The following is a 14,570-nucleotide window of genomic DNA, read 5'->3' as shown; positions in this document are numbered from 1 at the left end:
GGGATACACTTGCGCTGCTGCTGTATCCTGCTTCCCATGTTCAGCACTGTCACATAGCCCTAAGGACAGCCTATCATCCCCCTTTGCACAGCTCAGAAAGACCCACTGATTTGGGAAGAAAATATCTCTATTGTCCACCAATTACTGGCTGGTTTTTTTGGTAAGAGGCTTCCCATGTGCTCTCCGTATAGTTGTTTTGCAATATGTTACTAAAGACAAATAAAGACTGGGGCCGCTTTGAGTTTCGTCCTTTCTCTGGACGAAACTCCATATGAGTTTAAAAGGAATGGAAGTAGCATTGCATACAAGCCCTCATATATATACATATATAGATGTATGTATTTATATCTATATAAAAATTCCAGGGAAAGGAAGGTTACATGCATATGCTAACTGAGTCAATGCTCAATTATTGGCCATGCCTGAGGTTTCAGTATTTTCCAGGAGTTTGTAATTTTTTTGTCTAAGAGCAGAATTTGGTTAAATTTTAATTGAAATGTAACAGAATAATCACAAATGAGGACTGAACTTGTCCGCTAAGTCTACTAACACCTTCAGAAAACTTCAGGGGAAAAAAACTTCAGAAAGTGCAAGAGAAGTTGATCTGAATTAAGAAACAATAATCTGATTTCTAATAATTGAAATTAAAATATCTGTATCGTCAATTTCCATACATGCTTGTTGCATTTGAGGGATTTGTGAGCTCCCTCTCGTGGCCATGTTTACAATTATGGGCTGTTTTTTTCGAGCCCAGCACTTGCTGTAGATTAATGGGTGACACCAAAGGGCAGTATTTTGTTCTCTGAAGCAGGAATTGGTTTTAATCTTCTCGGTAGCTAAATGAGTCACCTGAGCTACTGCTGAATCACCCATCACAACCCGTGGTAGATGTTTCTTGGCTGCCTCAGGCCATATGGGAGATGAGCACTAGTCATACATGGTGCCTTAAGGAGGCAGGGTAAAAGGAGGTGCTCCAGTTGGTGGGCTCCTACATCTCCAGATGGCTACGGCAAGTGCTACTTTGGGTGCTAATGTCTGTGCTGCTCCTCAGGACAGCCTAAGAGCAGGATGCCCTCCAAAAAGTGCAACTGCCCTTATGGCACATGATTTCAAGGTTGCTCCAGAGAAGCTGTGTGGCCCACCACCAGCCAAGGGTGGACAGGCCAAGTGCTTTGCTGCCAACCCCACACACCTCCAGACTCAGTGGATGTTTCTACGTTCTGCATGCTCAGCTGCTCCCAGGGCACAGTGCAGAGCTGTAGCCAAAGCACATCTCCTCAGGCAAGGGAGCACTGGGCCACCTTGCCTTGCCAGCCAGCCACAGCCTCTTCATGGTGCCTGGACAGGGTGCAGACATGTCTGTCCCCGGCTCAGAGAGATGCAACGGCCCCAGGGGAGTGATTCCCCCTCTACAGGTCCTGATACATTGGCTGCTCCTGTTTATAGAAGGCACTCCCTGCTGGTTTGCTCCACTGTTGTCTGTCATTCTGTACAAGCCAATGTTTCTGTGAGTGTCAATGATTTCTACAGGTCAATTAATGAGTAGAAGGTGAAATATCCAGCCACCACACCCTTCTGTAGAATGGGCTACAGGGAGGTAATAGGCCAAGAGAGCAGCAGAGATATTTGCAAACCAAACAAATTTCTGAAACCAGAAGCTTCAGAGTTTGGAGGCTGAGTTGAAAGCTACTTTTAAAAAAATACAATGTCATATTGTGCAAGTGTATCATACAAGTTCTAGCAATGGCTACTTTTTAAACTGTCAGAACACTATTTACAAACATCGTATCAATTTGCATACAGTCACCAAAAGCATGACTGAGATTTCCCATCTATTTTTAACACAAGTAAAATGGAAAGACAAAAAAATGCTTCTTCTTTCATCCTAGATTAATTTTCGCCTCAAACCAAACACATTGTCTCAGAAGACTCTTTGCCCTCTTACCATTCAAAGCTGGACCGCAGGTTTAGCAACTTGACCCTAAGCAGATTTGGGTTGTGCACATGGCAATAAATGGGTTATAGCCATCCAAATCCTGCAAAATTACTCATTTTGGAACCTTATTATTGAAATCTATAACAGGCACTGCACCACAAGAATAAACATACAGTCCTGCAGGTGATACATTAATAGATCCCCTATTACTGCCTTTTAACACAGAAAGTTTACTGAAGAAAAGTTCACTTATTAAAAAGAAGTAACTAAAATTCATCAATAGCATTTATTTTTCTTGCAGACAAATGCTACCTAGTAACAAGACTATCAATATCTGGTAAAGTTCTGGACCATATGTTCCAGAAAAAAAAATCACTTTGTGCAAAAATATGCAAATATAATTTCAGATCATTTGTATGTGCTCATTTACCCCAGTGCCATAGGCAAATAAGATGCTAAAATGCTCACATGGCTAAAACTCTTGCTGCTCTTTTTTCTCTGGCAGTTATCTGATTGTAACACAGAATTGTTTTTTCTAAGATCATGCAAATAGTAATTGTAATGATTAGACCTCAGGCTTCTTAATTTAAAAAATGGCACCCCCAAACTCTGTCCCCCCATCCTGTCCACGCCCCTGCTCTCCCCAGGATCATGAAGGGCTCCTCTCATTGCATTCATCAGACTTTGGATCCAAGCTCCAAGAGACAAACCCTTAGTCACCAGACTTGATGTCGAGTTGTTGGAATAACATGCACCTAGGGAAGTTAAATGCTTCACTTAGAAAGAAAGGATGACAGCAAAGCTGTCTCTAAAGGCCCCACAACATGTTAAGCTATTGTACAAACTACAGTACAGGCTCAGTTCCTCCTGCAACTAATTACTTTGCATTAAACAGCATTTTCCTTTTTCAGAAGTCTCAAAGGAAGAAAAAACAAACAAACAAAACAAAAGAAAAAAACCCACACTCAAACCCCCCAAAATTTCACAACCCAGAAGAAAGCCCAGGGCTGTGGAAGGTGGACATCAGATGGGAAAAGAACTCCATGACCCCAAGGAGCTGTAGTATCTGAGGAGCTGCTGCCCACAGAAATAACTTTAGCACCACATAATGCCTGTCTTCTAATGGTTGAGCATTGTGTTCCACCACAGCTCAGCTCCCTGTCCCTGTGGCCCAGCACCCCATTACTCATATATGGGGCCAACTCAGGAGCACAGGACGCATTGCCCGCGAAAGCCTTCTTTAGGCTGTCCTCCCTGGCCAGCCAGAGGGGTAGGATTTGCCCTTTCATAAGGGCACCTGTGCCCCAACACCATAGGTGCACCCAACCCTATTTTGTGCCCCCCCACCCCCAGCATCCCTGGGAAGAGCTCCAGCTCAGAGGCAGCAACGGGAGCTCAGCATCACCAATGGGCACCAAGGTACCTCTTGTAAAAATTTTTCCACACCTGAGTTATCCCTGTCTGGGCAACATCTGTTGATGCAAAGAGAAATTGAAGGTTTCTCACTTTGCTCCCCCATGCTTCCCCTTCCTGTATATTAGTGTCTGAGAGGGGAAATAGATTTCAGAAATCATACCCACCACCAGATCCTAACACAGGCAATTCTGTTAATAGGTTAATTTTCAGCTGAAAACTCACACAGCATAGAATAGCTTAATTTCAAGAAAATTTTAAGGGAAAAGCAGATCCAAAATGACATCTCAAAAATACTCATTTCACCAGACTGTTTGTCTAACTCTATCCTGTGCTGGGAACATAGTCTGCAGAACAGGCTTGGAGCAATGTGACTGCAATGATAGCTAGCACTGAGCAGTGAATTATGAAGTGCAGATGCAGAGTTTGGCTAAGACTTTCAGATGCTAAAAGGCTACAGTTAGAATCTGATTTTTGGAATTATCAGTATTGTGAGCCCTTTGAAATCTAACCATTTTTGCACATTTTAACACTGCATATGTAGATTAAATATTTTTTTTCACAGTCTGTCAGGCAGAAAGAAATTAGGCAGACTAATAATGCACACATTTTAGAGATAATGCCTTTGGGGAAACAATAATACCCTATAGCTAATTTACTGAGGGAGGTAAGTGGTACTCATATCCTTTACTAGCTAGCATGATATTTAAAGATGCTGCAAAAACCTAATTACATTATATGCTGTGAAGCAAATATAAGACTAAAACCTGTTTAATAGTTAAGCCTGTTGCTATAACAACCACATTTCAAGGACATGGATATACAAAACACACGCAACAACATCTGCATTAACAAAATGTCTCACTGCAATTGAACTTTACCTGGGAAAAAGAACCAATTAAATTTGAAACTTCTTTGTCAAAAAAACCAAACAAAAGTAGGATCTTCTGTTACTGTCAACAGAATTCCATCTCTAAACACCAACAGCCTCTCCAAGGGAGATTTGCCATTTAATTCCTCTGATTTTGGATTCCCTCCTTAAATGTTTCCCCTCCAAGGAAGTCAGCCTCATTGTTCCCACTTCAGTCAAGCAGACGTTTAAGCTTCTGGCTGTTTCCACTTAAGTGGGTGGGTATATTGTTTTGGATGCATACTGCACCACGCTCAGAGACATGACTTCTTCCAGCCTTTGCCCACTAAATTAAGAAATGAGAACGAAGAGCAGAAATGAATGCTTCAGTGTAATGTAACATAACAGGCCAGGCAAGGAATCAGCAGATATTTTTTTCTTTGACAAATCAAGTAATCATTTGGCACAACTTTTTTCCTTATTGGACCATTATTTATCAGCCCAGGATAGAAGACAACTACAGTATAATAAATAGGGGGGGAAAAAAAAGAAGAAAAACTAAGTCGATATACAGAGGTGTGTTCAGTGAGGTTCAAGGTGGTTTGTGATACTCTGATTAAATACAAACAATTTTTACAGACTAGGGAAGTTCAGCTCTACTTGGGTGTAATAGTGCACAAAGGATTGGTAGGCACAAAACATAGTAATAGCCACTGATTAGGGTGCTAAGATTGTTACTTTAAGGAGTATATAAATATTTGCATAATACTTTAAGCCATTTGCGTACCCAAAATGGTGGCATTACAAAGGACTGTAGCGCAACCTTACACAGTGATTATTTCCATAGTACCAGGAGATTTCAGTTCACCCATAAACATCCCACAGCTAGAAAGACTGAAAGTGATTTGGATCTAATTTAGGAATAATTATTTTCAGCATAAAAAGTATTCATAACGAAGTCTCAAATACATAATAATATTGCATAGGGAGTTGATAATCATACAACTATTTACAAAGGGATGAATACAGCTTCCTCCTAGTTAAATCTATGCTTCGCATCACTAGTCATGAAAGATGGCAGTGGAGAAAGAAGAGGTAGTAGCAGTACTTGTACACCTCTGATTTACAAATAACTTGACATTTCTGTACCCTGTTTCTCTGATCAGAGCATCTCAAACAATATAACTCCAACAATAAACACAAATTACTTTGACTTGCTCCTTTCCCTCCTGCTCTTTTTCATTTCTTGGATTTACATATTTACATATTCTAGGAAGACAGCTTCAGAAGTAAGATTAAATTCAGTACAAGTTTCACAAAGCTTTCCAGAACAGTGACTGGTAATAATAAGCAGAAAATACAGGTTTATTCTACAACTATCTTTATCTTCCTCTTGAAAATAGCAGCTGTGGCTTTGAATTAACATTATTGTTTTCATTTGACTGCATACCTTTTAAAGAAGTAACAAGAGCACTGGAAGCAGAAGTCAGTAACTGCATTACATTGTTCAAGGTTTTTGGTTTCAACACAGATTGCATACTAGGAAGGCAGCCTGCCAAAGTCAGACCACAGAAAGAGGTTTAGCAATAAAAATCACACTCTTTTTCTTTTAAAATGTAAACACAAACTCTGACATTTATTAGAGCAAAACTGTTTACAGAAGAAGGCAACAAGAACATTATACCATTGACGATGGAAAAACTGAAGTTAAACGAAACTAGCCCTGTCCCTAGGATGTGCTTTTTGGCTAAATGAGTTTTAAATTCAGAGGCTTTTAAGCACTTTTAGCAATCTGCTTATCAATTACTGGACATACTCAACTCTTCCAATTCAGAGGTCTAACGGGACGAGCATGGAAGATTATATGTATAATAAAATGTGTAACAGCAGCTGTTAAAGCCAAAGGCTGAAGTCCAATCAGCTAACGCGAAAGGGAGTCTTACCATTGATTTCAAAAGAGACAGGATTTCACCCACTGAGCTGATGTATTAAATCATAGACATAACGTGAAAGTAGAAGATGCTGCTGTCATGCTAACCACCATAAATAAAAGCCCCAAACTGCCAGCTACTTAAAAATGCATTGAGATTAACATCAGAAAAGTGAAATATAAGTTATTAATTTGCAACTGAGATCCAATATAGCCAAGTAAAACTTGTGCACTATGTCTGATTCCTATCATCTAAAGATCATGAGCACCTAAACTAAACATGGAAAGCAGGTTACAAAATAGCTTCTGTCTAATTACAGGAAAAGACCAACAAAAAAGGAAGGCAATCGCCTCATCACTTCATTTACATTAATTGGCCTCATACACCCACATCTAAGATATAGCCATTATCTTCCACACCTCACTCTTTTCTTCTTAAGAAGACAGGCATGTGGGACAAGGTAATCTTTTACTTAAGCCAAGCGATATAAATGAAAAAACCCAAGCTATTAGGCATACCATCTCTAGTTCAGTTATTCTTGTAGCCTTAAGCACCTGGAAACCAGTAAAGAACTACCTCCTCTGTGGAAGAACAATGATGCTGGCACTACAGTTTCTCTAAAAGATAAACTTAGATGGGCTGAGGCATGCATCAGAGCACGGCAGGCTTGAAGTCCCTACTAGACCCTGCATGAGCACCAGTAGGTTCCCAGCTGGAGGGCAAGCTATGAACCTTCCTCAGAGCTATCATGATGCGTGCTAGACATATTATTCCATTTTCTTCCATTTCAGAGAGCTGTATTGGTTTCCCTGGTATTCATTTTCCTATTGCTAATCTCCTTTAGCCCCCAGCACAATTTTCAAATTACAGGCGATAAGAACAATGTGCACAAAGTGACTGATGTTAAATGTTGTTATCTGCTTCCACTAAAACCTTTCAGTTATTCAACATAATAACTGGCAAGCAGACAGACAACATCCTTTATATATTTCAGCAAATTTGATCTATTATCAATTATTTATGCCCACTTTGGGTTAAAGATGTGAGAGAGCGAGCCCATTTTTTACAGTTTCCGAGCCGAGGCTTTCAGGACTAGATCAAATTAGCTAAGTTATGGCATAAAGTTGGGACAAATGTTGCTGCCCTCTGACAGTCTTCACAGGCTCTAGTGAGGCTGAACTTCTGCTTGTATGGCATAAGGACAGGGATAACCTCCAGCTTCAGCACAGCAATGCCATGATGAGGGCTGCCTTGGGGCCACCACTGTGTAGAAGAGTTGTCACTTCCACACAGGATCATGAACGATCCTTTCAGTTCACCTGTGCTATCAGCAACACCCATAATTTCTACATGCTTCTCATGAAAAGGGAAAATGCTACCCCGAAGAGCTGTTTCACAGAAGCATTTGAGATGGTCAGAAATCTTTCCAAACCCAATAAAAACGTCAATGTCTTGACCAGAAGAGAAGCGCACACCCAAAGTATGCAACCCCCAAATTGCAAAATTCCTGTTTCTAATGCAATGGTTGGCAAGAGCTTAGCCCAGGCACATCCCGCTACCATTCCCTCTGTGAAGATGGGTTCCTGAGCGGTGTTGCGCAAGATGCTCCTGAAGGTAGAAGACTGTTCATCATGGACGCAAAATGGCCAGAGTATATAGAGGGCAGGGAGACCACAAAGACGTGAATTACTGCTACCCTAGAGCAGACCGCTGCAACATTTCCTATGGAAAACAAATACTTTCTGGGAAAAAGCCCCCATAAACCAGAAATAGATTAAATGCAAAATGGTCACTTACATCCAGGTATTATCCTACAGAAAGTAATGAGTAATCTATTGAGAGAGCAGCTGTGCTGTACCATTGGCAGGTTAGCTGTTGACTGGGCATGTTGACTGGGGGAGCACCACGAGCTTCAGCAGAGCCACTCTTGCTTCACCCACCTGAAGGTCTGGCCCTCTCTTCACTACAGCCACTAGAGGTCAACACAATCACACGCTTGAGAGCACCCCTAGCTCCAGTTTGTGCAGGAGCACTCAGCTGTGGGAGGTCCCACGCCTGACATTTCTGGCTGTGGGTTTCTGAGAAGGGTTAGAGTTGCTGCTGGCCTCTGGGAGCTGTGAAGCTCCACACGGAAAAGCTGGAGGCACCACCATGTGACTGTGCTACTCTGGACCAGCAGCATAACAATCCTGGGTCAGCCTCCAGTAAACGAGGGGATGCAGAGTTACTTTGAGAGCAAGAGGCAAACAGTGCATGGTGCTCATTAGCAAGTGAGGTGTAACGATGCTCTTCTGAGCTCTGGCTGATGATCTGCGTACACATTGAAATAAAAAAACAGGAAACTCAGATATCATTTTATACAGAACAGTGTCAAATGCCCTTTTCCCATTATTCAGATTCTCCACAATTTCTAGCCACAAAATTTGATACTTATTTCAGTTCAGGCATGTAATTGTATAACCTCATATAGCTATCCAGCATTTTGGATTCTGGGAAATCAGTGGGTAGAAAAGGCATATGATTTCAGTGAAAAACAGCTCTCCAGCCATTCAACCACTCCAAGAAACAGATAGTTCCTGGAAGCCTAACATAACCGAACATTGTTATGAAATTATTTGTCTTTCATATCCCAAATTTTACTGCTGCAACTTGATAATTTCTTCACTAACTGAATGTTTGCTTTTCATAGTGTGCTGATAAAGTTCCTAATTTAGAAGTCTGTTTTTATAGCCCAGAAATGCATCGTAACATCTTCCTAACTTTCTGTCCAACACCATTTCCACCAACACTGACTTCCCCAACCCCAGTTAATTTTGTCACCTTCTTGTACAGCCTTAAGCAATGTTCAGCTTCGTTTCCACTTCCTCCATTTGCCAGCCCTGTGAAAGGAATGTCCTCAGTCTGTTGCTGTAATGGGGGGAACCAAATACTTGATATGTATTAGCAAAAGATAAACATTACAATGTTTGCCTACACCTTTATTTTCTAGCCACCTCCAGAAAAGAACAATTCTTCAACAGGTTTTTCTCAATAAAAATGGATTTAAAGTTCAGAAAATGGCAAATTCAGGTTATTGCTGCCTTCTCAAACCTCTCTACTAAAGGAAAACATTATTATAAGCCTTGTTATATTTTCCTGTTATTGACGTACCAGCATTATAGATGAACTGCTATTAGAATTCTGACTTACTGTAGAATGTGAACTGGGACCTATGGTGATACTAACAGCTTTTTGAGTTCTTTTTATAACACTAACCCCATTCTCCTGGGGTAATTATATGTATTTATTAAACACTGCAAACTGCTTTATAACGTCAGTAACTTGCAATCTCACACTGCTTCCAGAAATCAGAATCCGTATTCAATTTTCAAGACTGGAAATGTAGAAGACTTAATTATTAGAAATTTCATAAAGAGCCTTAATATTCTGTACCTATTTAAAAGAGATTACAACTTTAAAATTTTTCTATTGATGGGTAACACATATCCTTACCTTTTATCTTTTTTTTTCTTTTACTATTCTGCAGTTTATGCTTGTTGGAAAAAACCCCTAGGAAGAGCAGAAGCACCCACTGTTTTCTAGAAAATAACGTATAGCTGGAGGCATACTCCAGAAATGGGTATTAGTTTAGAAAGCCTTTTATTCAGACTCTTTCCAGATGATAAGAGCCAACTCAGCAGACTCCCCCACAACGTGCTTTTGACGAGTGACTGTTGTCCACCCTGCCTGCTGAAGCTTGCCTGCTGTGCACGAAGAAAGGCAAGGCTCACGTGGCAGCAAGATGGTGGGCACCTCAACGGGAGGGAAGGAGTTTTGAGCTCCCCAGTGCATTGCTGCTCTCCTTCCTTGGCACTTTCTAGAAAGCAGAAACTGGAAAGGGATCCTGGGCTATGAATCCTGAGGGGTGCCTACTGCCCAGCAGTACGTTCCTGTCCACCCAGTTGACTCCTCTGTCCTCTGTCCCCTCACTGGTACACCCACCAGTCCTGTGCTGGGCACACCAGTGGCTTCCCAGTGTGAAGCACTATGTCATCCATAGCCCCTGAATGCTTTCCTACAGCTTCTCCCTGCTGAGATAGTCCCCATTTCCAGTGCAGTGAAATACAGCGAACATAATGAATGCAACTTCAGCAAGAAGCGGCACAGGGTGTGGAACAAGGGAGATTGTTTTTAAGACGATTCCAGGGTTCACATGTATTTTAGGCATGGGTTTTGCTACTCTAAAGTTTAAAAAAAGAGTTGGAAAAGTCTTCTCAGGCCTCATGAATCATTCTCAACTAATGAGAGTAAAATGTGGTTCAGCTATCAAATAAACATGCATTATCTGCTCTTAGCTCTGGCAGACGTGACTGCGCGGCTGAAACTAATCAGCAGTGCCTCGGGCTGTTTGAACAAGCAGGTAAAGATTAGGTTTCACTTTGTTCTTTTGCTGTTGTGTGCACTGATTTATTTGGTAACTGCAAGTCCTCGGGGAACACAGTGCCAAAAGCACCGCCGAGTTCCTGTAAGGTTAACTTCATTCTTTTACCATCAAGACTTTTGTACTTTATAAAAAGAAAACAGTGGCCTCGCGAAACTCACCCGGTCTCTCCCTACTCTGGATTTTTGGCCTTAGGTCCTGCAGGCAGGATTAACCAGAATCACTGGTTATACCACATTTGGGAAAAAAGAGGAAAAAAAAACCGCAATGGTTAAGTTTTTCTTTCTTTCTTTTTATTTTTTCTTTCTTCCTCCTGTCTGGTCATGTCTGTCCACAGACAGATACTGAAGACTTGGAGAAATACATTTCAGAAAGTCATGGCGCTGAACGACAGCAGTCAGCATGTGGATGGGAAGGTATATCAGAACACTAACACAGTCCTGGTAAGCTGTAGCATTGAAAAATGGGTTGAAGAGCTTCCACAAAGATCCTCTAAACCAGGCAAGATTCCCACTGACGCCACCAAGACTGCTGCTTAGATAAAGGCCGATATCTCAGATCATTGGAAGAGAAAGCACATTGGGTGAACAAATTTCATCACATTAGAGACAGTTTAAGCGAGCCACATCAGAAATATAACCCTAGTCTTGATACTTAAAAATATTAATCAGATGTGTGACTTCTGTTTGCTTGTAATTTTAGCAATGCTGCACATTGCACAGCTTCAAACAAAACAGATCTTATGTAGAAGTTTTCAGGTACACATCTAAGCTGGGAGCAGGGTGGACACTTTCCTAAATCAATAAATATTTTCCAATACATCTTTATTCATGTAACATAAAATAAATCAATATGCATCATCTAAATGCTACTCATCTAGGTCTGTAGTTGTGGGCAGACAAAATCAGCCAGCCCAGTAATTTGCCTGGGAAAGCAAAATGAATTAGTATCATGTACATTACAATACATCAAATATTACACAGGGAAATGTTCTCCTTTCTTCTAAAACATAAATACAGCTTCTGTTCTACAGATACGTGTAACTGTAACCAAGCAATACCTGACAGCTCATAAGCAAAATCTGAAAACATCTTGAGGAGACTACCTTCCATTTTTAATTTGTCTATAGAGAACTAAGTGATCCTAGATATTTGACGTTGATTTGTGATAGCAGGTAGCTTTCGTTATCTTTGTGAAGCATAGGATTTGGATGTCTAGCATTTCACCGTCACTGAACCCGGAAGGATCCAAGGCTCTGTCCTGGATCACCCTTCCAGCTCATACTGTGCCTGCAGTTTCACTGGCCACAGAATGTTTGGTCACAGCTGAGACAGATGACCCTCCCTCTTCTCTGCATTGCTCCTTCCTCCTATTCCTGCTCCCAGCTACACAGTCCAGCGTCTCCCTGAGATCTGCCAGGCGCCAGCCTCAGCAGCCAATTGAATTTCTCTCAGCACAAAACCAGCGAGGCTTTTTGATCAGTTAGTTTAAATAAGTTCCTGTGCAGGTCCAGTGAGCACCAAAGGAGCCAGAGGCAAAGCCGTGGGGAGACACGGCTGAAGTGGCACAGGTGGAGATGGGAGAGAGGGAGAAACAGCTTCGCCATAGGATCTCCAATGACCTGCGGAGCCATGTCTTGTATCTCCCATGTTCTCCTATGGTCTTCTGTCCTGCTGAGCCACCTGGCAGTACCAGTACCCCTCTATCAGCCTAATGGGAAACAGCATCCACATAGGAAGGCCTTTGCCCTGGGGTGGCAGGGCCAGGGAAGTCACAAGACTGGAAGCTGATATATTGGAGAGCAACTTACTGATTTATTCTAACATTCCCGAGTAATTAATCTGTTAGTTTAGGTTTAGGCCCAAATTTCTGGCATTCGGAGGAGGGATGAAAGCAGGAAATGTCTTTCAGTCAATATATATCTGCCTTTGAGTCCACTGACTCATTTTGCTCTGTGAAAGGCTACCAGACCTTCACTTAAATTAAAATTAAAAGTTCTCATAGCCTCCCTTCTTACAGATGCCACAAAATGGCTTGGGAGCTGCTCTGTTGTGACTAACACTTTTTACACTAATCAGAGCTCTCTCTTACCTTGTGCTCAGCTCATCATAGCCACCTGCTGTTTTCTATATCATATTGAGGCTGCATATGGAGCAACAGTCCTCTTCCACTATATATTTGCTCATGTCTCAGGCTGGCCTCCAGCTGGGGCCATCAACATGATAAAAAAATATTAATAATAGTGCATAAGTAGAACAAGTATCCAGAGGAAAGAGTGCAGCTAATTGTTCTCAGATCACAGCCCATTGTAAAAAACACACTGAAAGAGGGTTACTTTGCATAGTCTTTCTGGGATAGTGAGGATGCAAGAACCACCAGCTTTAAAAAGAGTTTCTCCCAGCAGTTTGATTTTTTTCTTCTTCTTACAGTGGCAGCCTTCCTCCCAGCCATGTCTCAAATTAAAGAAGACCGACAAGTGATGCTACTGCAGAGGTTCACTTATTTGACTGATAGGAGTATTGTTGCAATGACTTCAAGAAAACATTCACAGAAATAAGGTTGCTGTTGGCAGCTCTCTGTAATACGGTGAGAGTTTGCAGCAGTCTTAGCCTCTCCTGAGATGTGGCAGGAAGGCTTATTTTCAGCAAGCATGCAACCAACGCAGTACATAAGGCAGCTTGCAAGGCATTTGTATCAAAATCTCACAATTTTGTACCTACGTCTTTGGAGGTACACATAGATAGAGATAATGTGACCTTGAGAGCCAGGACTGTACGCTGTCTCTCAAACCCTGGACATTCAGGTAAAAACAGTGGACTAAAATGTTTAATGTTTTATTTGCTTTCTGCAGGGTGATGTATGTAGTTTTAGGAAGAACATCCCTGGATGAAGCAAAACTGAAATATTTGCATTAAAAAATAACAAAGGGAAGCTGTTCTCTGAGCCTTTTGGGCCACCAGGTTCTTCCTAAACAATACAGAAATATTGACTTTGAATAAATAATGTCTGAAGTGAGTGATTCTCTCTCAGAAAAAGGAAACAGTGTACGCTGGTCCTCCAGCAGCCCTTTCCTCTAAAAGCAAGAGTCAATTTTTGTACTGCCTTTCACAGGGGATTACTCAGCCTCATGCACAGCAGCAGTAACATGACACTGCTCTACTTGGCTTCATAGATCTGGACAAGGAGAGGCTCAAGGTCTATCAGAGTGTCTGTTAGGAAAAGGAGGGTATATAGCACAGTCCTCTCATTTCAGGACCTCAATAACCCTAGTGAATGGAGAACAATGTCCCCATGGTAGTAGCTGTAATATGGGAGGCAAACACGACTCTACAATGGAACCAGGTACCGTGACACATCTGACAGAGTTCTGTCCTATCCATCCCTACGATCACCAACTATCACACATCCAGACAAGCATTATAAACCCATGGTTTTTCCTCAGAAGACCAAAAGAGGAATGGGCAGGGCCTGCCAGCCTTCACCCTCACCTATACACGCCATGGGTATGTTCCTGTACAAAGTAGCAGCTATTTTTAGGATTCTATCTCTGGGATAGCTTTTTTCTTCAGGTTATGGCAAGTTGCAAGTGCTCATTAGATCTTTTTCAGAACGGACCACAAGGAACATGCCTACAGATACAGACTGCAGGAATCATCTTCAGGTGCTCTTTCTTAAAAATGCTGATGTACATTTGCTGCCCCACTTCAATATGAAGTTATTAAAACATAGGCCTTTGTTCACCTTGGAAGTCAGGGTGAGGACTAGAATACAACCCCATGCTCAGAATCTGTATCTCCATTCAAGACTCTTTCCTGCACAAACTTGAGTAGGGATTACAAAAATTGAGAAGCATTTTCCAACAGTGCCTGAACTTACAAAGACATTACAGTAACAATGCAGCAGAGCTCTGAACTCCAATGTATTAAAGTACACAACACATTCATGGGGAAAGAAACTGTGACAAAGCTGTGACATTATGCACTTACACAGCAAAGTTTTAGGTTTTGAAACAAGTGATTT

The sequence above is a fragment of the Phalacrocorax carbo genome, chromosome 7 (assembly GCF_963921805.1).
Source record: "Phalacrocorax carbo chromosome 7, bPhaCar2.1, whole genome shotgun sequence".
Taxonomy (NCBI): Eukaryota; Metazoa; Chordata; class Aves; order Suliformes; family Phalacrocoracidae; genus Phalacrocorax; species Phalacrocorax carbo.
Note: the sequence above shows the minus strand (reverse complement) of the source record.